Source organism: Phocoena phocoena, chromosome 8 (assembly GCF_963924675.1).
Source record: "Phocoena phocoena chromosome 8, mPhoPho1.1, whole genome shotgun sequence".
NCBI classification, from domain to species: domain Eukaryota; kingdom Metazoa; phylum Chordata; class Mammalia; order Artiodactyla; family Phocoenidae; genus Phocoena; species Phocoena phocoena.
This window is the reverse complement of record NC_089226.1, coordinates 83353190-83380038: the sequence shown is the minus strand read 5'-3', so window position 1 is coordinate 83380038 and position 26849 is coordinate 83353190. Positions and strand designations below refer to the sequence as shown.

Genomic DNA, 26849 nt, shown 5'->3' with positions numbered 1-26849 from the left:
TAGTGAGTTCTTCAAATATTTCAGTAACTCAGAGGAAAAAATATTTTTATGAGTAGCAGCAATATAATTTAAGTATATTTAGTTGAGTGTTCTAAACAGGTGGGATTATTAAGATCAAGCACAGTGCCTGTAAGTGGATGAAAGAGTATATTTAAGCACAATTGTTGTTACAGAAAAAACAAAAGAAAAAATCAACCCTCACTTTTAAGGGTCCTAAGAGAAAAGGGAAGAAAGATGTTAGGGTCATAAAGAGAGGAGATTAAATAAAACAAAAATTGGGGTTGAAACAGAAATGCATTATAAAGGAGAGGGACGGTAGATTGGCAAAAATGAGGAAGTATCAGAAAAGTGAAATGTACAAAAGCAAAGGCAAGAAATAGGATGGGGAAGACTTTAAGGAGAGCAAAAAATAAGAAATAATGCTATGACTAGCTTAGCGTTAAAGGGTAAAAGATGAATATATCAGAGTTTCTTTAAAATTAAGTCAAATTAATGATGATTATTAGAGAGTAACTGTAGTCTTGATATCATACACTCAAGCTTCTCATGTCATTTTCCCTGTAGAAAATAGTAGGAACCATTTTATGTATTATTCATTAAATTGCAAGTAAATATTTATGATATATTGACACGTGATATTATATATTACACAAACTTTTATTATATATATTTATTATTTATATTATATACATTTCAAGGTAAATATTCATATGTTATCTTCTTTTAATGGCAAAAATTTGGTTTTTGGTGTAAATGATGAAACTTTGCATGTAAACACATATAAAGCAAACTGTTTAATGTTTCACATAACAGTGGTGATACATCATTTCGTCAGTCATAAGAACTGACATGGAGTTATTATTGTTGAATATGAGGCAGGTTTTGACATCCAGGAGAATATCAAACATAATATGTTTTGCCTTTGACATATTATGACTGGTCACGGAGTTTTTCTACAATATCAGGTGCATTCCTCATATTCAGTAAATATCACACTAATCAGGCTTAACATATCAGCATTACAAACTACTTCTCTGCTGCCTTTGTATTCTTAAAACTAAAACTAACCCTAGATATTCATTCATGCTGACCTGTAGAAATGAATGTTATATCCTCTCTATTACCTGCAAATTGTTTAGAAGGATTTGATATATCATAACTGTATATGGTTGGCTTATCAACTCCTTTAAGTCCTTGACCACAGTTTTCTCTAGGTTGATTGATGTATTATGTCACCCATTTACTTTCTTCTACTTAAATTCTCTGGTAAATAAAGGACTTTAATATTCTGCTTTTTAAAATCATTTTATCCGAAGTGTCATTGAATATCTGAATTCAGAATCCTATTGATCCAATAAGGAAGGTGCACCTTAACAGCTGAGAGACACTTGGTCATATTATATACTAATTTAACTAAATATGGCTGAAAGAAGCCTTTACTTAATATAATTTTGATTTCCTGCTTTAGGAATCCTGAAACCATGGATCACCTATATATGCTTTGAAACATGCTTTAGATGTTTTTTCTGGAAGCCCTGCAATTGCCCTAAAAATTGAATGTATCATTGAAAAGACCTATGGTAAGTGGGTTTTTTTCCTTCTTTTTCTTCTGTCGGTTTCATGTTGTGGTTAAGTCTTATGAATGTTGTAATGCTGCTCCCTGCTGGACATAGTATAATTTTTTAAAGTTGGCACTTAATAGATGGGCAAATAACTGGTTAGCTGGACCCACTATAGAGGGGAATCCTTGCCTGCATTCACAAAAAAACAGTATACAACCAAAGCAGCTCTGTTTTCATAATGGGTGATACCCATTATGTTGATATCTGAAGCCTGATGAAAGTGCTGATAGTCTTGTTTCTAAGTTTTATTGTCTGCTTCCTGTTTAGTGGCATCTAAAAGTTGTAACAAACATACATTGAAGGGTGCTTGTAGGTGATGGAACTTTTAGGATTTCCTAAATTATATGTGTGTGTATATGTTTGTAATCTGTCTGATTATTATTATTATTATCTCGTTTGTAATCATTTAAATTCCCTTTATGTTTTTCCAAAGGAACTATTTAAAACATCTTTAGTATAATTTAAATTAGACACTGTTGGATCTATTTTGAGTGAGTTACCCTACATTACATTTTATACAGTGGACTTTAAGTGTAACTTGTTTTGTATATCCATCCTGTAATCTAGTGGTTATGTTTTCTAGTGCGCACAGTGAACCATTCTTATGCAGAGTGACATTGGATTGGATCTCAAGTGTCATATTTGTGTCCATCCTATTATGAACCCTCATACTGAATGCAAACACAGGTGTTCCTAAAATTGTTTTAAAATGTGTGAGAGTTAAAAGTTTTTCTTCCTACTTTTGAGCTAAATTATTATATATTTTTTGGAGTACAGCCTGCATAAAATTAATATCTGGATGTAATACAGATTTGTTTTGAAAGTAAGCATACATTTTCTTGAAAAGAAGAAAAAGCAACAGGCACAACATTGAGCTAAGCAAAAATTTAACAAAATAACTGATCTTATACTCTTTAATGACCTGGTACTTTTTTTGTGGCCATTTGGAAAGCCTGTAAAATCTGTTCTTTGTTAAGATTCTGGAGAATTAGGCATAGTAACATTTCTTTATTATTAAAATATTGCAATAAAAATTAGAAATGTAGACCAAAAAAATAAAATTGTTAGCAAAAAAGAGGAGCCCTTTCTTCCTTCTCTTTCAGAATATATTTTTTCAGAAAGTATATCATTTTAAACATTTTTATTATGAAATATAACACTATATAGAAACATAAAATGAATAAGTATAAAGCAGACATTCAGTAACCATAGATCATTACTGACATACCAGAAGCTCTTGGTATAATCTTCCTTTTCCTTAGAGGTGACCAATGTCCTGATTTTTGTGATAACTATTTAGATAATTCTCTATATAATTTTATCACTTTTATGTGTATTCCTCAGCAATGTGTTCACATTTTGCCTCTTTTTAATCTTTATGGACTCATATGTATTCTTTTTTTGGATAAACTTTTTTGTATTTTTGTTGGAAATGTTTTTGTTATTTTTAAGGGGAAGGGTATGAAGAAATAGAGAGCTTAAGGTAAAGTCAGAGGGCTGACTTCACTGTACTAAAGAGCTTAGGGACAGGAGGAGTTGTAAGGAATTTAGATGTAGCTGCAATCAGAATGGGATCAAGATGCCTGGGGACAAGTTTGTAGCCTTTCAGGGTAAGTGAGAGGCTGGAAAGATCGCTAGGAAAGGACAGCATTCTTGAGGAAAGTGTATAGGCTAGGCATGGAAAGCATTATGCTGATGGGACCTATCACAGTGCTGTCAGAGAATAATGGGGGAAGTCAGGTGAGTTATCTAGTCTGCACTGCCTCCAGGTCTCCAAACCTGATGCTCTCACAGTCCTCACAGGGTATCTCTTGGAACGAGTCTGGGGCAGAAGTTCAGAGCCCCTTCTCAGTAGGGATGGAGGGGACCCTGCTGCTGCCACTGTCACCGCTCAGCCTCCTCCACTGCATTGCAAAGAGTAGAGGAGATTCCCAGCAACGTGGCTCAGGCCTTGCAGCAGCATCATGGAGGTTCAACTGGATGAGCTCCCTGAGTACTTTCTTTGGGCCAAGTACTTGAAAGTCACAACTCATGGAGTAGATCCTGTAGAGTGTGGCTTTGATGTTCAGGCCAAAGAGGTCTCAAGGGTTTTGCTTGTATATGTTCAAGGTAATGAGGGCAATGTCCTTGCTGTGCTTGGGCTTCTCCCAGCCTAGGCCATATGATAGCACCTACTCCTGCTGGGGCTCCAACTCTGCTTGAACTCCAGCATCATCAGGCGTGTATCCTCTTCCAACAATTGGAAGAAGTCCTTGCAGTCCACAGAGGTCCCATCCTCGTCTATCACCAGTGTTAACCACAGGGTCTCCAGTGCTTTGTCTGGTAGTTCCTGGCAGGTGGCAGCTGTGATCACAGACACAGAAAGGTGGCTAGAGTGGTGGAGCTGGGGTCCAGACCCTACAGCCAGTCTTGGAGCTCATATTGGATCCTGACTGAGCTTGGAGACTGCGACCACCTTTGTACTTCCCTTTGGGTTGGTGCTAGATTGCTGCAGTGTGACACTGCTGCAGCTGTGGGGTGCTCCTGTGGGGTAGCATGGGATGCAGATGGGCCTACTGGTGAGCCCCATTGTCCGGAATCATATGCATTCTTTCTTCCTTTACCCAGCATTATGTTTTGAAGGTCATCTACATAGTTGCATGTAGTTTTATTTTATTCATTTTCATTATCATGTGTTATTCCTTTGGAATGAATATGACAGAATTCATCCATTCTGTTTTTGGTGGATGTTTGGGTTCTTTCTGGTGTTTGGCTATTATAATTAACATTTCCATGAATGTTCTTTTACATATCATATGTTGATTTTTATGTGTCAAGTGGAAAAAGGTCATATATTTTCAGGTTAAAGATAATTGATTATAGTGGTGTTTTAAATTAATTTAAATGAGTACATGAGAAAGTTGTTGTATCCTGAGATTGACACATATTAAGTGTTGGAAAAGATTCTGAAGTGATCATAATTTCTTTACTGTAGGCCTTAAATATATGGTAGAGTGCCATGTAACTTGTGACAGTTTAAAAATAGTATATGTGTAGTAGATATACAGATATAGGACCTAATGTAGTAACTCTTTGTTTTACTTTATTAGCACTTTGATTCCATTTACTATTATATCATGTTTTCTATAACTTCTTCACTTTACTGATGAAGAAAATAAGGAGAGCTAAAGAGATTGAGTGAATTGCACAAGGTTGGAGCTAGAAACCAGACCAAACTGTCTACTTAGTGGCAGTCACAATTTAAAGAAAACAAAGTGAAAAGTGAAATCAGGATACATTCTTGAGTGTGTCCAGCCATTGAAGTAGAGAATTTGCATGACTAGCTTCCAGAAATTATCAGGTATTCTTTGGACTCTTAACCAAGAAGTGGCCTTGCACAGAGAATTGTATGTTTAAAGGTCCCCAAAATGTTACTGCACTTTATTACAGTTCATCTTCTGAAAGGCAACTGTGGTATATTCTAACTTTGAGAATCTTACTTAGAGTAATTCCTCATTCATTGGCCTGTTATTAACAAGTGGTGTACTATTTCCTCATCTGTTAGTTTTGTGAATAATTGAATCTTATCCTTTTGTGTGCCAAAGTTTATTTCATATGAATATTTTTTTATAAAATGTTTTTGAAATATAAAATGTACCCTTCTGTCTTCTTAAACAGAGCAAATTGAGTATAATGTAAGTTGTTTTTGTTTTTGTTTTTTTTGATGGGTCAGAGTTGTTATTGTGAACATTAGTCATTTCACAGAATTTATGTGATTTCCTCAGAGACCGTTATGCTATCTAGGACCGTTTTCCTAAATTGTATTAGACTGATAACTTTTATGTCCTGGGTGCTGCTTACGATGTGGTTTTTTTGTTGTTGTTTTGTTTTGTTTTACCTTTGTTAGGTAATTCTTGGTTTTTACTCTCAGTGCATTATATTAACTCTAATGTAAAAATCAGCATTTACCTAATATATTCATTGGTTAGGTGAGAGCTTAAGTATGGTCTACCCCATCTACTGATTAAGGGCATAGAAAGTAAATTTAAAATTTACTTTGGGGTCAGCAACTTGTCTTACTGCTTTGTTCAAGAGACTGAGATTATCTCACAACTGATTTCTGGATGATTGAAATGCAGCCTAGATTTGCATGTATCAATACTATGGTATCCTTATTTGGGGAATAAAAATTATCATGTACATATTTTCTTATAAAACAGTGATATTGAAACTGGATTTACTTAAGGATTCCTTAAATAGGAAGTCCAATGAGCTTAAGTGGTTGTTTTTAATGATAAAATATTTGACAGGATGGGCTTTGAAATAAAAACAATGTATTAGGTGACATTGCCTATTGAAAATGTCAGTCATAAAGATTAAACTACCTTTGAAATGATAGCTTTGTAAAGGAAAATATAGAAGTAACATAGATTTGGTTTCCAGAAAACATTTAAGTGCTTCAGGAAAACATTCATTTAAAAGTGAAATGCATTTGACTGCTTTCCCAATTATAAAGTACTGAATGTGAATTTAAAGGAAAAAAATTGGGATGGGGGTGTATATTTGTTTTTAAATGAAAGGAGATCTCGGGAAGAGAGACAGACAGTTGCTATCCCAGCACATTAGGCATCAATATGATGATTTCCTACATCAGCGATATTTTTCCAACTTGAAAACTAAGTCAGCAATTTTACATATGCATTTGGGGCAAATAAACAAAGAACTTCATATAGTTTTTTCCAATGAGAACATCTTTGAGAATTGCCTGATGAACAAAATATCTTAGAGGCCCAAAGAGAAGAATAGCTTTTTCTGGTATACATCTGAGATGTATATGTGGTGGAAGCAAAATGACACAGCCCCCACAGAAGAAAAATTAGCAATTTCTAGAGAAAGACCAATGCATTTATACACTTGTCTCAGCCAATTCTGGGAATTTATTACAGATATACTTATGTACTTATAAAATAACATATGCAGGGCTTCCCTGGTGGCGCAGTGGTTGAGAGTCTGCCTGCCGATACAGGGGACACGGGTTCGTGCCCTGGTCCGGGAAGATCCCATGTGCCGCGGAGTGGCTTGGCCCGTGAGCCATGGCCGCTGAGCCTGCGCGTCCGGAGCCTGTGCTCCGCAACGGGAGAGGCCACAACAGTGAGAGGCCCGCGTACCGCAAACAAAACAAAACAAAACAAAACATATGCATAAAAGTTTTCATTGTAGCTTCTTTTGTAGCAGCAAAAGATTGAAAAAATCCCTACTATCTATCAGTAGGATAATGGTTGAATGAACTCTGGCATAGCTGTACAGTGAAGTACTCTACAGCTGTAAAAATAGAAAGGTTGTTCTCTATATGAAGATTTGGAAAGTTTTCAAGCATACACTGTTATTTGAAAAGAGCAAAGTTCAAGCAGAGTGTATAGTAAACTACTTTTTGTATAAAGGAGGAGAGGCGTAAGATATATTCATAATTGCTTATATTTGCATAAAGAAAATCTGGACAGGTATACAAAATCTAAATCTTGTATGTGGATGAGTAAGGAAAACAAAGTAGATGGGGCTTTTACTGTATATCTTTTAGATTGTTTTTAATTTTTGAATATGTGACTATGTTACTAGTTAAAAACAGTTTTGTTTTGTTAGTCAAATGAGAGAGAGAAAGAAAGGGATAAACCTAGTATATTTCCCACAGAATTAGCCAGTTTTATTCCTTTATCCCCAGAGCCAGGGAGATAGTAAGAACTGAATAAATATTTATTATACAAGTAAAATGTGAACTATATAATCATTAGGTGATCTCTTTTAGCTTCTTTCTTTTTTTTTTATAATTTATTTTTGGCTGCGCTGGGTCTTTGTTGCTGTGCGCGGGCTTTCTCTAGTTGCAGAGAGTGGGGGCTACTCTTTGTTGTGGTGCACAGGCTTCTCATTGCGGTGGCTTCTCTTGTTGCAGAGCACAGGCTCTAGGCACACAGGCTTCAGTAGTTGTGGCACATGAGCTCAGTAGTTGTGGCTCGTGGGCTCTAGAGTGCAGGCTCAGTAGTTGTGGCTCATGGGCTTAGTTGCTCCACAGCATGTGGGATCTTCCCAGACCAGGGCTCGAACCCGTGTCCCCTGCATTGGCAGGTAGATTCTTAACCATTGTGCCACTAGGGAAGCCCTTAGCTTATTTCTTAAAGTATCTTTTCAATATGAGCAAAACAGTGTTGTAAATCGTGTGTTGGTTCCAGTATAGAAGTAAGGGAAAATATTTAAGTGGGAAATAATGAGATGTAAATTGTCAAATTATCATGAAGTTTCATTTAATTTATAGGATATTGATATTAAAGAATTATATTTTAACTTCACTGAAAAGTAAAATAAATGTTTTCAAAAGATTCCCATTAAATTAGGTAATAAGCTTTCATAATAAATAAAAGCTTATGAAATTTGTGGGCAATGGGGAAAACAGCAGACATATTCTTTATACTGCCTTATCTTCTGTGCTACTTTACTTTCTCACATAAGGGCAATTTTTCAGTACTGAGACTATTTTAGAAGCTCTGTTATAATAGCGGCACCAGCAGCTACTCTGACACAAAGGCCAGTTATCTCTGAAAATATGGTATTGTAGCTTGGGAGCTGGGGAATATAATAGGGTGAATAGCTGTTGCTCCTCCATTTATAAGAGTTCAGGAACTTGTCTTACCTGTTGGTTTGAAAAATTGATTATTCAAATAAGTAGTATAAGAACCTTTAGTTTTCACCTTTAGATTATACATACATTAGTTGTTCCTAAATTTCTTATGACAAGGATTTTGACTACCTTTGTATATCTGTATTTGTGTGCAAAATTGCATTTTTAAAGAAAGCTATATATATGGAAAAGTGTACATATTATAAGTGGATGGCTCAATGAATTTTTTAGAAGCCAAATACAATTATGCAAATAGCACCCAGATACGAAAAAGAACATTATCAGCACTCTAGAAGACACCTTCATGCTCTCTTCCAGCCACTGTCTCCCTCCCTGCACAAGGATTACTACTGCCTTGACTTTTAATAGCATAGATTAGTTTTGCTTGGTTTTGTATTTTATGTATAGAATTATACAGTATAATTTTTTTATGTCTGGTTTCCTTTGTTCAACATTATGTCTTGAGATTCATCTACATTGTTGCATGTAGTTGTAATCTGTTCATTTTCATTGCTGCATTCTATTATATGACTATATCACAACTATTTTTTATCTATTCTGTTAATGGACATTTGGGTGATTTCCATATAATGTTAAATATAAACATTCTAATACGTATCTCCTGAGTAATATATTTATGGGTTTCTGCTGAGCATATGTCTAGGAGCAAAATTACTGGATCATAAGTACGATTATTTCCAGCTTTAATCAAAATTGCCAGTTTTCTGAAATGGTTGTACTAATTTACGTTCATATGAGAGTTCAAGTTGCTCTGCATCTTTGCTAACACTCCCTTTTCGCCATCTTTTTCATCTTTCAATTCTGGTGGGTATAAAGTAGTAAATCATTATACTGTTTTAATTTCTAGCTCCCTGATGATTGATGAAATTGAGCACTTTTTCATATGTATATTGATTATTTGTTATTCTCTTTTGTGAAGTGCCTGTTCACTTCTTTTGCCCATTTTTTTGTTGGGCTGCCTTTTTCTTTGATTTGTAGGAGCTCTTTATATATTCAGAATATGAGTCCTTCATTTTTTTAGGTATTGCAAATATTTCTCCAACTCTGAGGTTTGCCTTTTCAATCTATTAATAGTGCTTTTGATGAACAGAAGTTTATGACTTTAAAGTAGTCTAGTTTGTCATTTATGTTTAGTGCTTTTACATCTTACTTAAGAAATAATTGTCTACGCCAAGGATGTTCTGTGTTCTGTGTTTTTCTCTAAAAGTGTTGTAATTTTACCTTTTGCATCCGTAATTTTTAGCCTGTATTCTCACATTAGGCAGTTCTGCTTCTCTTTTTAGACTCAATCTATGTCTCTAGACAGAAAAACAAAGTGGACTTTTGTAAATGAACATAATTATGTACCGCCTACAAAATACCCACTTAAGAAAATAGTGTGTAATCTGTGTTTACCTTACCTGCAGCTTTAATGTACTACTTTATTTATTTGTTTGTCTTTAAGGAAAGTTTACTAGAAAATCCAGGAAAGAATTTCTGGGGTGGGAAAATGTTATGATTTTCAATATTTTTAACAATTCTAGTATTCATAAAAATGTTTATCCGTGAAATTTTGTGAAGTATTTACAGACGTAATTTCAGTTACCTCATTTGGGTATAGTTTACGCTGTTAAAGTTTAAGGTATTTAATTGAGGAGAAAAATTAGGTTTTAACTTTTGTCATCAAAGCGATATGAATGCTGTCTATTATATTTGAAAATTATTTTTATAAGCTTCTTTTTTTCTAAACATCTTTATTGGGGTATAATTGCTTTACAATGGTGTGTTAGTTTCTGCTTTATAACAAAGTGAATCAGCTATACATATATATATATATATCCCCATATCTCCTCCCTCTTGCATCTCCCTCCTACCGTCCCTATCCCACCCCTCTAGGTGGTCACAAAGCACTGAGCTGATCTCCCTGTGCGATGCGGCTGCTTCCTACTATATAAGCTTCTTTTTAATTATTTTGATTTTAAGTAGGATTTCTTGTGAGCATCCATTTGTGTACAAGTTAACATTCATAAGGCCTTCAGTGATACTTTTTGTTATTCAAAAATATTTTAGGTATTTGTTCTACGTGCTATTATTTATATTGGAGCAAAGTGTTTTTATATACCCTGGTATTTTAGTTTTTATCTTGTCAATAATGTTTATTGTTAACTTCATGATTATTGTATTACTTAATTTTACATTTATATTTCATGAGAGTAATTGCCTATTTAAAAATATATTTTGTCTCTGATCACAGTGTTGAAATTAAAGAAAGGTGATTGTACTTGACTCTTAACTAAGCACCTAGATATTTTTCACTTGTCATCTACATTTTTTAGTTTAAAGCATAACATTAAATATAATTTTATACTGGCTTTTATTTTAATTCATGCATTTGAAAACTGAAATTCAGATAAAAGATATTTTCAAAATAAATTCAGCATATTATTTATGAGTGGAGCAACACATTAGCATTGGGTTCACAATAGATCATATCGCTTTTATTCCATCTTACAAGCTTAGCAGCACAAACAGAATAATCAACATATTATTTGGCTGTCATCTGCTGAACAGAAACCAGAGATCACAAGGAGGTTTTCCCTAGCTGTGGTGATGGCCTTTTTGTTCCAAGCCTCCATCTGGGAGGGCCATGGTGTGTTATCATATGGAACGCGGGGTTTTCTGTAATCTGCTTAGCTGCACTGCAGTTTGAATCTTCATTCCATGTTTGTGTAATTTATAATTTTAATGAGACCATGGCTCTTGTGGGCTTTGAAATATATTAAAAGCTCTTTTGTGCATATGCTTTTGTTCTTGCTTAATAGGCTCAGTGTATTTAAAACTGATGAATTTTTATTCATGAATTTGGATGTCTGGGGATTAGCTTAGACTGAATATCATTGCACTCATATATTGATGACTAGAAAGTTTTTTATTGTTATTATTTTGGGGTTTTTTTTGTGTCTATGTGTGTCTATGTCTGTGTGATACTTGTAACCAGAAAAGAAAAGAACTTAAATAATTTTAAAAGGATAGGAAAAAGTGGTATGGCTGGGTCATGAAGAATTGATTTAGAGTTTACCCATCTTATTTATTGATACTCATATTTCATCTTTAGTCTTAGTATTTTAGATACATATTATGAAGGAATAATTATGAAAAAGCAACTTTTAAATGAGTTAATATCTTACATACTATTGTTTATATTGAAATAATATTCCAATGTGTGACAAAGATAGACTGTGTGTTTTAATTGTATGATATCAATTGTCTGTGGTCATACTAAATCAGCCGTTAACTTTTCTTGAATTAAATTAGGTATATGTTTTATACTTTAACTATTTACAGTTTGCCTTGTTTCTGTAAAACACTTTTTATTAATGGACTATTTTTTCTTTACCTACATTGATGAAATGATGAGAAGACTAATGAAAAAGCAGTTTTCTAGTAATTTATAAAATTGATCTTTTAAATTTTGCTGAAATTCTGAAATATACTAAATGCTTCAAATCTCTATTATAGTTATTACTTAAAATGTAGTTTTAAAATTTGAATATAAACAATTATATAGCACCTTAGGCAAAAATCACGGCCCTGTCTAGATCCAGACTTTTTTGAAGTTGCTGTTTATTGGACTCATTGAGGGATAACACACAGACCTTACTAGTCTTTTATGAAGTTGCCCAAGCTGTGTTTTTTCTAAAAACCTTTGTTTACTGGGTTAAAGCATTTTTGTAACTATAAAACATTCTTTTTTGGTACATGTTGGTCATTGATTTGGCTGGTCCCTTCTCCCCCACTACCCTTAAGCTAGAGATGTGAAATAGAAAATAAATGACAACATTTTGTTTTTCTTTACTAGGCTTTTCTATCAGATTTGATACTGGAATGTTCGTTTTTCCATAATAACCCTCTGCTTTAGTGTTTTTATTAGTAGTACAATTTCAGTTAGCTTAGGAGTATGTTATTGAAATTGTATGATCTGCTAGAGCAGTGCTGTTCCAGAGAAATATAATGCAAGTCATATATATATATATATTATTTAACCCATTAGGTCCAAAATATTATCTTTTCAATATGTAATTAATACAAAATATTTTATTCTCTTTTTGTACTGTGTTCAGAGTCCAGTGTATATTTTATACTTACAGTACATCTCAATTTGGACTAGTCACATTTCAAGTGCTCGATAGCCATATGTAGCTAATGGCTACCTTATTGAACAGTGTAGCTCTAGAGTATTACATATAAAAATCATAACAGAAATGTGTATTTTTTGCATTCTTCATTAATTTTCTTGTAATATTCTAATAAAGATAACCAAACAGTATTCATGTCCTATAAAGTTGAAATTACATATAGTGTTTTTTATAGCTCTAGCACTAATATTGGTGCCTGATTTATACACAAAATCAGAATTATGTCACCTGACTGAGTATTTATCAGATATTATGGAGCTATGCTTACAGGTATTGTGATGATACGGAGATAATAATGGCCAATGTAATGGATGTAGTATGTTCCTCGACAATTGTGGGCAAATCAAACTTGTCAAATAAGTCATATTTCAGGTATACCGAGCATCTTAATTTTATAAGAATCCCATGGCAAATCTTGATACTTCTTTTTTTCTTTAAATAAAGTTGAGAACTCCTTCTCACATTCTTAGAATTTTTCTGGATAGGTATTTGGGTGAATGAATATGAATCTCTCTTTTCATATATGTTTGCTTAGAGTTGGTACAGTTTTCATTTTCTTGGAAGAAAACTGAACATAAAGTATTGTTTTTTAAATATTTCTAGGATTCCATACATTTTAAATGCTCTGTATATATATAAATATAAGGAGAGGTTACTTCACTGTGTACTTTAAAAGTATACAGTTAAGAATTATAAAACTTTGAATTACAGTTGATTTGAATTTATTCAAATATTTTAAAGTATAAAATGATCAAGATGATTTGTATAAAATACTGCTACTGTAACTACTTTATAAAAACGTAGAGGCCTTATTATATGTAACTGACCTTCTTGTTCATGTATGGTTTAGGGAGAAAATCCTGTTTGTGAAACCTCTGAATAATTCACATTTTCTAAATTCTGAGGCAAATGAGCTAATTTTTATGTAATCTAACTTTTATGTAGATATTGGCTGATGCCTGTTGTATTCTTTTACTCACTTAAATTTTTATTGACTTCTCTTTGTGACTTATACATTTAAAGTGTTGGCACAAAATGTTGAACTGTTCTTTAAACAATGCCTCTAGTTTCTTGGAGATGATAAATCCATCCATTGATTTCCTAATTTTATTATGTACACAGTCAATTGTAATCCAAGATTACAGCAAACAAGATGTTAATTTCTAGCCATAATCTATGTACATTTCAATTACAGAGCATGATTGTTCTAGAAGCACAGAATGAAAAGGAATAACATTTGTGCTATCCTCACCGGAGCTGTCAATAAAAGATGTAATAGGGGATTTAGGAATCTGGAAATGGCCAACTAATTTATGTGAATCTATTTTATTTCAGCTAGAAAGACCAAGCTCTTTTTCGTCTGCACTGCATATTGCAGAGCACAGGCTGTCTATAGAAAACCAGGCGGCTGCATATGGATAGTCCCTTGATATCATTCACTTGCTGTGTAATCTTATTATGCAAAGTTCTAATCTTCACCTAGAATGAATGCCTCTGGGTCAGAATATAGTCATATCAGGGTTTTTGAGGTCATGTTTTGTGATCCTTAGCTTATTCTTCTAAGTAGGGCTGGGATTTAAATGGTATTCCCCAGACGCCAGCAGATAGACAGCAGAACCTGCTGCCTTTTTGGAAGACAAGACCAACATGAGGTCCCTAGTAGGATTAAACTTGATTTGTAGCTGTAGGATTTTTTAACAGATGTATTATTGGACAGGGAATAGGGGGCCACCAGCACAGCAAAATTGAATCACGACTGGCGTTCTCAGGGAGTTTGCTGTCTGCTAAAGCAGCAGCTGCATGTGGATTTGACTTCTTTCAGGTGAAGCGACTTCCAGTCATTTGGAAAGGATGGGATGAAAAGGAACCTTGGTGATAATTTTGATGTCTGCAAGATTTAGTACCAGTGTAATGGGATTATCCGTAACACCTTCACTGCAGAAAAAGCCACCTGGCACTATAACTGGCAGCAACTGAGAACTAATCCTTTCCCATCTCTTGGATGTCATTCATGAAGCTCAAAGCGATTTCTATCCTGCTAACTATGATTAATTTTATAAACAACAACCAAAAAAATCAGGTGATCAAGGCAAAGAATATGCTTTTTTATTATTTAAAATATGTTGCCTTATTATAAGCTATATGACTCAAAATTATGGAAGACATATATAAACTATAAACTATGTATGACTTAAAATATATTAAAATGTTCAAATAGAAAAGTTGATTATTGTCTTTTATACTTTTTCTAGTTTGGTGATACAATGTATTTGCTCTTGGTAAAGATTTATATTTGACATTAAATATTAAAGACTTTAGTGTTCTTCTAGATATGACACCATTATCAATAAATCCTACTGTCTATAGGTATAAGGAATTGGAGTAATTTGTTTTGTCATACGTTTTACCTGTTTTATGACTGCTTCAATTCTTGCTGATTAAATGTTTTTAGTGAATAAAATGTTTAATGATATCAAAATATATCGACATATACTTTTGATAATTAAGGAAATGCTGACTCAAATTGCTGATAAAAAAGGCTCTTTGTGAAAGTGTATGATCTTATGTAAAAGTCATAAAATAGTTTATATTAATACTGAATGACTATTTTTTAAAATCAGAAATTCTTAGTCAAAGTTTTCCTTTAGCAGATGGGGGTTTAGTTACTTGCTCTAGAATCATGTATTAGTTAATTGAGGTTTTCTTTTTTTAAGCATTTTATTTCAACCAAAAACTTTATCAACTACTTTGTTTAGAGGTGTTAATTATTTTAATATTCTTTTCTTACATGGTCCAGAATAAACTGAGAGAAAATGAAGTGAAATTATCCCATCAGTCACCCAAACAGTATGCAACATAACTGCCAAGACTGGAAAAGATAATTAGTGTTGTCAGTGTTATGATCCTGGAATACTTTTAAAATATTTATTCATAGGACTTGATTTTTATCTTATTATGTTTTTTGATTTAGTAGCTTTATATTTGAAAAAATAGATTATAAAACGTTAATCATAATGTTTTTAAACTTAAAAATCTTAAATATAGGTGACTAAAGTATTTTTGAAATTATAAGAATAACTGAAATATAATCATCCATTATGCATAATATATTGATTTACTTGCAGTCTCTGTTTATGTGTAGTACATTTTACTTTTCTCCATATGAGGTCTTTATCTAAAAAAACAATAATAAAATATAAATTTATGTAGCGATCGTTGGTCAAACCTACCTAGCAAATTTGTTATTCTTAATGAATTTTTTTTAACTGGTTCCAAGCTATTGTATTCCAAAATGTGTTTCTTCATTGGTTGTCCCATTTAAAGTGAATGAATGAGGAAGCTTAATAATATTTCTACTGAACTGCATTATGTTCATTTTAAAGGGCTTCTTTAGCCGTCTGTTTGTATTTTTACTATTTGAAAAGCTGTTTATGTAATAAAATTCTATTACACTGAAAAGATCTATTCATGAAATAAGTGGACTAAAAGCTTTTTCTTATCCTCGTAATAACTTGTATTTTAAATATATAATATTTGGTTTATGTGTAATTTCAAATTATTTTGTCAGGTAGTGTATTTCTCAGGGTAACTTTCTATGGTCGTTAATAGTATTATATAATTATTTCAAAAGAGTAGCTTTCCTTTCAAAATAAAATTTGTCTCAAAACTTTTATTAAACATGGTCACTGTTTACTTTCCTGTTTTTTAATCAGCTGTTTACTGAGTGGCATTTGAGAGTTAGTGTTTTTTCCTTCCCTGTCCTAGCCATTATTATTTGACTAGAAATGGTTATCTCCTTTGGAAAGTCCCAAATAAACTCATCTTAATTAAATTCATTGTAAACATATAGGGTCTTCTCAGTGACATACATTCTTTTCAAATAGGTATCGGTTACTTGAATTTAATACCTTGTTGATAACATAAAGTTGACTCATCTTTAAAAGCTACAGCTAATAAATTTATTGCACAGGTGACTCAATGTGTCAATAAAAGTTAAGGGAGTTATTTTTGAAGACAAGAAAAAGGGGTATAGGATGGGAGAAATGAAGAAAATTAAAAAACAAAATAAGTCAACTGTAGCAGTAGTGCAGGATGGGAATCATAGGACTTATTGATTATTTAAGAGATGATAAACTTCTTTTTCTTTTTTGGTAATTTGTGAGCCTTAGTATTACCCCTAAAGGGCCATGCATGAACTGTAGACTGGCACATGACAGCTAGCCTATAATAATGCTAAATGATATTTCTTCCATTTGAATGAATATCCTTCAACTATTGCTTGTACAACTTGTATATTGTTCTGAAATAGATGGATTATATAGCCATTGGGGAATTATTGGTAAATGAATGGGGTGGTTTTGGTATTTCACTGTTTGGAAGCTGGTACTTAATTATATTAATAGTGTCAAGTGCTTATGCTTTATAAACGTAGAATGAGTTTTGATTTTGTACATATATGTATAAAAGGTGAACTTAAGAAAATAATATTGGATTTTCAAAATCATTGAAATGTTAGCATTATACAGTTTATTTGATGATGAAAATTTATAGAATGATCCCAAAGTTAACATTTAGTTTAAAAATAACGAATGGTTAAATTTTGTCAAGTTTCTGAAAATGGTGAGTATGTCTCAGTGGTCTCAAATGACAGCACAAAGTTCTTTACTGGGTTTCCTTCCTGGGAGCTTATTAAAACTACTGATTCTGCAGCCTTGCTCCCACAAATTCTAATTCATTAGCTCCATGATGGGAGCCTGGAAATTTGGATTTTAAATTAGGTTCTTGAGTTATTTTGATGCTGCAGTCAAATTTAAAGCAGTATTCACTGCTTTAAACCTTAAAGTGCTGTCAATTATTTCCTCTGAGAATGAATCAAAATAAATAGATTTAAATAAAATTTTCATTGATTATGGGGATAAGTGCTCCTTGAATTTGCAGTTCTAGAATGTAAAAAGTATCCTCTGCACATGTCTTACAGTAGATTTAACATTACAGATTTGAACAATTCATGAGCAGCCTTGAAGGTGATTTTGAAATGGCAGGAATTTGAATTACTTTGATGGAGAGGCTCCTGTGTGAGAGTAAATTATTTAGCTATTGAACAGAGTACACCACTCAACGTCCATGTCTTAATGAGTCTTTGTTGTTCTCTTCTTGTCACAGTAACTTCCATTCACGGTCAGAAATGGACATATATCTTTCAGTTACTTTGTATAGATAGATATAATTCTATGGGAAAAGTGTATTTTGTTGTAGATATTCTTGAATTTTAGAAATCATGGAGGTCTCAGGAATGTCATAAGTCTGCTGTTTCTTCTTGTCCAAATGAAGGTAAATGTAGCAAAACTATGATGTTGGGATTTGTCTTCTGCTTCACATCCTACTCTCTTCTCACCTTTTCTTAATGTGAATCCTTCTTTAAATGCTAATATATTCACTAACTATTCCATGTATCAAAACAAAAAAAAGTATGATATTAATCACTTCTTTGATTGACTGCTTATACTTTAAAATAAATGAATTTCTGTAAACTGATAGTTTCAATTAACCCTGACACTTTACATTTTTTCCTGTTTCTGAAACAAAACGCTTTCTCTTCTTTTCGAAGGAATTCCAGACCTGAACAATCAGGTGGATATTTTCTTTGTGGCTTCGGGTATTCTGAAATCATTGTAAAGCCTACTTTTTTTTTTTTTTTTTTTTTTGTGGTACGTGGGCCTCTCACTGTTGTGACCTCTCCCATTGCGGAGCCAGACTCCAGACGCGCAGGCTCAGCGGCCATGACTCACGGGCCTAGCCGCTCTGCTGCATGTGGGATCTTCCCGGACCGGGGCACGAACCCATGTCCCCTGCATCGGCAGGCGGACTCTCAACCGCTGCGCCACCAGGGAAGCCCTGTAAAGCCTACTTTAATGGTTAGATCTAAATCAAGATCTTAGACTTGTACCCCTATTCCCAGAAACTTCAAGGATGGAGAAATGTCTACTTGTTTTTCAGCTTCTAGAGTTCACTCTGCTCCATCTTTTTAGCTAGTTTTAACGTCAGTCCAACCTCTCTCCCATGCCTATTTTATAAATAGTCTCCAACAAAGTTCTTTGATTTTTATTCAGAGGCAGTAGAGCATAGTGGTGGACTTTAGAACCCAACCTCCTTGTTTTGAATTCTGGCTCTGCTGTGTATGAGCTGTGTGATTTTTTAATAGTTCCTTAACCTTTCTGTCCCTCAGTTTCTTTATCTGTAAAATGAGATACTTGATAAAATGAGTTCTCATAGAGTTATTGTAAGAATTAAGTGAGTTAATATATGTAACTAGAACAGTGCTTGGCACTCAAGACTACTATTTAAGTATTTGCTGTAATTGTTGTTACTGTTATTTTGGTTGGTATTTGAGGATTTTTTATGTATATTGAAAGAAGCCATTATTACCTACATCCGACAAAGTGTTTTCTAACTTTATGTTATAGGAAGAAAAAATTTTTAAATCTATAATGTAGATATAGAACATTGAAATTAGACAACAACCTTGCTCCCTTATGCCAGTATTATGTGGAGTTTTACTATATATATATATATATATATATTTTTTTTTTTTTTTTTTTTTTTGCGGTACGTGGGCCTCTCACTGCTGTGGCCTCTCCCGTTGCGGAGCAGAGGCTCCGGACGCGCAGGCTCAGCGGCCATGGCTCACGGGCCCAGCCACTCTGCGGCATGTGGGGCCTTCCCAGACCGGGGCACAAATCCGTGTCCCCTGCATTGGCAGGCGGACTCTCAACCACTGTGCCACCGGGGAAGCCCGAGTTTTACTATATTTTAATCAGAATCTCTTAAAGGTTTTCTGGGGAGGATTATTGTACGTTTCCTTTCCTGTATTATGTGGCACAGTCACAATTTTAAATTTTCATTTCTTTTTTTCTAGCTTTTCTATTAGTTATGTGATAGAGTACATAGACTCTCCATTAAAGGAATTGGTTCTCTACATTAATAACTCAGTTTTTTATTGAAGTATAGTTAATTTACAATGTTGTGTTAGTTTTAAGTGTATAGCAAAGTGATTCAGTTATATATATATACTTTTTCAGATTCTTTTCCATTATAGGTTATTACAAGATATTGAGTATAGTTATCTGTGCTGTACAGTAGGTTTTTGTTGTTTACCTGTTTTATATATAGTAGTGTGTAAATGTTAATCCCAAACTCCTGATTTATCTCAGTTTTTCAAAATGTAAATGTAATAGGGAATAAAAAGTAATAAATTCTGTTTCCTAGGTGGATTAAAATTCTATATGCCAAAGCTTTCCAACTTTTCTCACAGCACACATGGAATATGGTAAGTTATCTGGCACACAGTAATAAATGACTAGATGAGCAAGGCTGCTCAAGGGTAGAAGTGGCCATTGGCCACCTGGGAGCTTAGAGCAGTTCTCAAATTCTGTTTCAGAATCACCTGGAGAACTTGTTAAAACACAGACTGCTGAGCAACACTCCCATTCTGATTACATAAATCTTGAGTTTGGCCCAAGAATTTGCACTTCAAACAAATGCCTACTGATCTGGGGACCACACTTTGATAACTACTGGTTGAGTGTGTCGGTATTTTGATGTGGCTACCAGGTAGAATAATTCCACCCCTCACTCCAAGATATCCATGTTTTAATCTCTAGAACATGTGAATATGTTACCTTACATGGCAAAAAGGACTTTGCAGATGTGATTAAATTAAGGAATGTGAATGAGGAGATTATCATGGATTATCTGGGTGGGCTCTATTTAATCACAGCGGTTCTTAAGAGTGGAAGAAGATGGCAAAATAAAGCCAGAGAGTTAGAGGGAGATGTGACCAAGGAAGAATGGTCAGAGAAATGCAGTGCTGCTTACTTTGAAGTCGGAAGAAGGGGACCATGAGCCAAGGAATGTTTGTAGCTTCTAGAAGCTGGAAAAGGCAAGGAGATGGATTCTTCCCTAGAGCTTCCAGAAGGGAATGCAGCCCTGCCAAACCTTGATTTTTAGTTCAGTGAGACACATAGTGGACTTCTGACCTACAGACTGTAAGATAATAAATTTGTGTTGTTTTAAACCACTAACTTTATGGTAATTCGTTACAGAAGCAATAGAATACTAATACATCTGTAACCAGTTCTCATTTTACCAGCTTGCTTTATGCTGAGAGTTCTCAATCTCTGCTCTTGATCTCAGCTCATGAGATTGAGAAGATAAAAACCTGAATTAAGAGCTCCTTCATTTTTCTACCATCAAACTGACAAAACTATCAGTGTTTGAACACAGCTTTTACAATTGTATACTTTAAGAGTGAATTTCATGGCATGTGAATTATATCTCAGTTTTGTTTTAAAAAAGGCCTTCCTGGGCTTCCCTGGTGGTGCAGTGGTTGAGAGTCTGCCTGCCGATGCAGGGGACACGGGTTCGTGACCCGGTCCGGGAAGATCCCACATGCCACGGAGTGGCTGGGCCCGTGAGCCATGGCCACTGAGCCTGCGCGTCCGGAGCCTGTGCTCCGCAACGGGAGAGGCCACAACAGTGAGAGGCCCGCGTACCGCAAAAATAAATAAATAAAAATTAAAAAGGCCTTCCCACTCCAACATTATAGAAAATATTGTGGGAGTTCTCATTGATGTATTCTTCCTATGAAAATTCAGAGTTTTTGTTTTGTTTTTCCTCAGCAGCCAGGTAGTGTGTGAACAGGTCACTTTAATCCTGTCAAGGGTGGGTTGTATTCTTTGTTAAGGCTGATCCCTTTCAGTTTTGCCCTCACTCTCAGTGGTAACCCTACTGCAGTCATAACCAGCATGGCCAGCCTTGGAAGGTCTTGAAGTCCAACCCCTGTCTCCCTCACATTGCGTGGTATTCCGTGGTTGCTAACATCTCTGTTTAGGTTTTTAGCCTTTTATTTGCTGCTTTCTACTGAGATTCTGGAGTCTCACTCTGCTCAGGTAGCAATTTAGGAGTTGGCTAGCACTTCGTGGCAAAATTGCATGCCGACTTATGGTTCTTACCTGCCTACAGTTTGACCCTCATGTGCCATCTACTTTGACGGCCATAAATTCCAAGCTCTTTCTTAACCAAATGGAACTAACACTTTCTGCTAAAACTTTTATTTTCCTGTGCTGTAAATTGGCAAGTATTCTTGGAGAAAAGGCCAAGTGAATGTGTTTACCTTATGTTCTTCCCTTCTTTCATATATACTTGCCCCTCAAGGCTTGCCTATATTGCTGCCTAATGCCTTTAAACAGCTATTTTGTTTATCCAGATTTTGCAACCAAGAAGTTATTCTGGTATAAGTACTCTGTCAAAACTGGCATTGAAGTCTTCCTCTTGCCTTCTTTATGTCAGTGTTCAGGCATCTCTCTATTTCCCTCTCCTCTTCTCCCTCACTTATCAGTAGTCTCTCTTCATCTCCCTGTGGGATTGTTACCATTGGCTCTCAAGCATATGCTACTGTGTTTCTATGTTTTAAAAAACTTGCTGAATACCACATTCTTCCTATTACTCTACTGCTGTGGTTCTCAACTGAGGGCCTTTTTACATCCTGGGGACATGTGGCAATGTCTGGAGACATTTTAGTTTGTCACAACTAGGGAAGGGGTCCTCCTGGCATTTGGAGGCCAGGGATGCTGCCAAAATCCTACAATGTAAAAGATAGCTGCCCACAACAAAAAATTGTCCGGCTCCAAATGTCAGTACGGCTGACGATGAAAAACCCTGCTCTACTGTTTAGCTTGCCTTCATAGCCAAACTTTTCCAAAGACTTGACTGTATATGTTGTCTCCATTTCCATGTCTCCCTTTCATACTTTCTTTAACGTTTTAATTTTTCTCAGGTAATGCTCAGGTGATTTTTCAAGGTCAAATAGTGCTACAAAGCTTATAAAGAGAACAGCAGTGTTCTCTTAGCACCCCTGTACTTAGTTATAAGTACACCTTACTGTACTTAGTTATATAGTTTTGGCCAGTTAAGTGTTGATGGAACAAAGATTTTTTTTTTTTGGCTAAAAAGACAAAAAGATGGGCTTCCCTGGTGGCGCAGTGGTTGAGACTCCGCCTACCAATGCAGGGGACACGTGTTCGAACCCTGGTAGGGAAAATCCCACATGCCGCGGAGCAACTAAGCCCATGTGCCACAACTACTGAGCCTGTGCTCTAGAGCCTGTGAGCCACAACTACTGAAGCCCTTGCGCCACAACTACTGAAGCCCATGTGCCTAGAGCCCATGCTCTGCAGCAAGAGAAGCCACCTCAATGGGAAGCCAGCGCACCTCAACGAAGAGTAGCGCCCGCTAGCCACACTAGAGAAAGCCCATGCACAGCAATGAAGACCCAATGCAGCCAAAAATAAATTTATTTAAAAAAAAAAGTTAATCAGGATACTCTATACTTTTTCTTTCTTCCTGCCTGTAACTTGGATATAGCAACTAGTGTTAATAGAAAATAAATCCCTTACTTTGCTGTTATTCTAGTTTTCTCTTGTTTGTAGTAGAATATGGTCCTAAGATAGTAATTTTTTTTAAGACTTCCCACGTATGAAACTTCCTTTAAGTTCCAGAGCGCCAGTCTCTAACATGTCCAGTTGGATATCTCACAAATACATCAATTTCAACATGACCAAAATCAGACCCTTCCTTTTCTATCCCAGTGTGTGTGTTGAGAGGAACCTTGTAAATAGACTTCCATTTACCCAGTTACTCAGTCCAGAAACTTGAGGGTCATCCTGATTCTTTCCTTTTCCTTGCCATTTATTTTGCTGCCAGAGTTTCTCAAATCTGTCCATTTTTCTCCATCTCCATTGCCACTTCTGTAGTTGGTCCAGCCTAACTACCCTCCCAGCATTTCTAATCTTGCACCCATTCCAGTCCTTTTCTCTACATAACAGTGAGAGTGATCTTAAATTCTAAATCAGATCATGTTGCTCTCCTGCTTAAATCCTTCAGTGGCTTCCCATTAGTCTTAGAATTAAATCCAAAGTTCTACAAGACTTGAATAAGTTTTCCTCTTTCTCTAGTCTCATTTAATGTCCTTCACACAGTGCTCCAGTCTTCTTTTAATTCCTTAAGCACATGCTTTCTGTTTCATCTGCTTTTAATGTTCTTTCCACAATTTCCATAGTTATTTCATCTTTCAGGACCTAACTTCAATGGTATTTTCTTAGAGAAATCTTTCCTGATTCATCCTTAAGAAAAATATGTCCCACCAATAATTCTGTATCACTTTACCCTATTTTTTCCTTTATGGAAATTATTTAATATATTTACATGTTTGTCTACTTTGTATGTGTGTGTGACATCTGACCCAGTAATCTATAAACTCTATAAGGGCAGGCATCGTGTTCATTATTGTATTTCCAGGGCTGAACACAGTATTTGGCATATAGTAGAAGCTCAATAAATATTGGTTGAATGATTGAATGATCTAATGACTATGAGGACACCCCTTTTCCTCCAAGTGTTTCTTCTTTTAAAAATTCTATTATAGAGTTGAAAAAAATGTTATACACATTCATATACACTCCATCTGGATTTACAGTGAACATCTTGCCATATTATCTTTCTCTATTCCTCCATATATATATATATATATACACATATATATGTGTATGTATATATTTGTATATGCGTGTGTATAAATTTATCTACATATGTCTATCTATATTATTAGTAGCAGAAGTAAACCATGTGAAAGAAAGTTACAGTTACATTCATCTTTAAATCAGTGTTTTTCTCCTGTGAACAAGATCATTCTGCATAGTCATGATATTGTTAAATATAACATTGAAACGATGATGTGTTTTGATTTACAGGCTATGTTCAAATTTCCCATAATATCTTTTGTTGCTTTTCTTTTTCTTTTGCTTCAGGATCCAGTTAAGGGTTTCATATTGTATTTGGTTGTCATGTCCTTATATTTTAAATTATTCTTATAATTTAAAATAATATTCTTATTATTTTATTAAATTTATATTTTAAGTGTTCAAGTTGTTTATGGATTATGATACAGATGTGTCTGATTGTTCATAATTAGATTTAGGTTATGCACTTCTGGCAAGAATAGTACAAAGATGTTGATGTACTGTATGTCACTGCATCATGTCAGGAAGCTACATATCAGTTTTTACCATTATTTATGCAGCTAAATTTGATCACATAGTTAATATGTACTTGATTTCTTCATGTAAAGGTAATATTTACTTGATCTTTTCATGTAAAGGTATTCTGTTCCCTTTGTAAATAATAAACTATTTACTTTAATACTTTGCATATGTCCTGTTTACCAACAATCTTTTACCCAGTATTTTTTTAAATTGAACTACAGTTGATTTACAGTGTTGTGTTAGTTTCCTGTGTATAGAAAAGTGGTTCAGTTTATCTATCTATCTATCTATCTCTTCTTTTTCAGATTCTTTTTCACTATGGTTTATTACAGGATATTGAATACAGTTCCCTGTGCTATACAGTAGGACCTTGTTGTTTATCTATTTTACATAAAGTAGTGTGCGTCTGTTAATCCAAAGCTCCTAATTTATCCTTCCCCTTGCCTTTCCCTTTTGGTAACCATAAGTTTGTTTTCTATATCTGTGAGTCTATTTCTGTTTTGTAAATAAGTTCATTTGTATCATTTTTTTAGATTCCACATATAAGTGGTATCATATGTTATTTGTCTTTCTCTTTCTGACTTTATTTAGTATGATAATCTCTGGGTCCATCCATGTTGCTGCAAATGGCAATATTTCATTCTTTTTTGTGGCTGAGTAATAGTCCATTGTGTATATATATATATATCTATCTATATATACATAGATATATATATGTACCACATCTTATTTATCCACTCATCTGTTGATGGACACTTAGGTTGTTTCCATGTCTTGGCTGTTGTAAATAGTGCTGCTGTGAACATCGGGGTGCATGTATCTTTTTGAATTAGAGTTTTCTCTGGATATATGCCTAGGAGTGGGATTGCAGGATCATATGGTAACTCTATTTTTAGTTTTTTAAGGAACCTCCATACTATTCTCCATTGTAGCTGCACCAATTTACATTTACACCAACAGTGTAAAAGGGTTCCCTTTTCTCCACACCCTCTCCAGCATTTATTATTTGTAGACTTTTTGATGAGGGCCATTCTGACCCGTGTGAGGTTATATATTATTGTAGTTTTGATTTGCATTTCTCTAATAATTAGCGATATTGAGCATCTTTTCATGTGCCTGTTGTATGTCTTCTTTGGAGAAATGTCTATTAATGTGTTTGGCCCATTTTTTGATTGGGTTGTTTGTTTTCTGTATTGAGCTGTATGATCTGTTTGTATATTTTGGAAATTAAGCCCTGTTGGTCACATTGTTTGCAAATAATTTCTCCCATTCTGTAGGTTGTCTTTTCATTTTGTTTATGGTTTTCTTTGCTGTGCAAAGCTTCAAGTTTCATTAGGTCCCATTTTTTTATTTTTGCTTTCATTTCCCTTACTCTAGGAGACAGATTCAAAAATTATTGCTGCAATTTATGTCAAAGAGTGTTCTGCCTATGTTTTCCTCTGGGAGTTTTATAGTATCTGGTCTTACATTTAGGTCTTTAATCCATTTTGAGTTTGTTTTTGTGTATGGTGTTAGAGAGTGTTCTAATTTCATTCTTTTACATGCTGTCCAGTTTTCCCAATACCACTTATTGAAGAGACTGTCTTTTTTCCATTGTATATTCTTGCCTCTTTGTTGAAGATTAATTGACCGTAGGTGTGTGGGCTTATTTCTGGGCTCTCTATTTCATTGATCCGTATGTCTGTTTTTGTGCCAATACCATGCTGTTTTGATTACTGTAGCTTTGTAGTATTGTCTGAAGTCTGGGAGGGTTATGCCTCCAGCTTTGTTCTTTTTCCTCAGGATTGCTTTGGCAGTTCTGGGTCTTTTGTGGTTCCATATAAATTTTAGCATTATTTGTTCTAGTTCTTTGAAAAATGTCATGGGTAATTTGATAGGGATAACATTAAATCTGTAAATTGCTTTGGGTAGTATGGCCATTTTAATAATGTTAATTCTTCTAATCCAAGAACATCATCTGGTAATTTTAAACATCTATTAATGGCCCTTGCCTGAGTGAATTATTACATTGGTAATAATTTCATTATTCCCTCTATATATATATATTAGCTGCCATTTTTTTGATAAAGAACTTTCCTTGTCCCCAACACATACTCCTATTTAAAAAAATGTCCTCAGGCAATTTCATTTTTATTCTAATATATTATTTATTACTGTTATTATTTTTTTTTAAATCTCAAATTTGGCCAATGGGAAACCCCTCAAAGTGGCTCCTCTGCCTTTGGAGACAATGACCTTTTGTCCAAAGACAGAGCCAGCCTGAGAAGACTCTAGAGGGAGGGAG

The 26849-nt window shown here is 34.5% G+C and overlaps 1 protein-coding gene and 1 pseudogene across 1 annotated transcript in view; one reads left to right on the top strand and one right to left on the bottom strand.

Moving 5' to 3' along the window:
• IMMP1L (inner mitochondrial membrane peptidase subunit 1) overlaps positions 1-26849 on the top strand; it is a 75088-nt gene that overhangs the window by 17691 nt on the left and 30548 nt on the right. Inside the window, exon 2 of the mRNA XM_065882935.1 lies at positions 1469-1580. The gene's annotated coding sequence lies outside the window, so the exon portion shown is untranslated. The remainder of the gene's footprint in view (positions 1-1468; positions 1581-26849) is intronic.
• On the bottom strand, positions 3471-4191 carry LOC136126989 (lipid transferase CIDEB pseudogene; annotated as a pseudogene).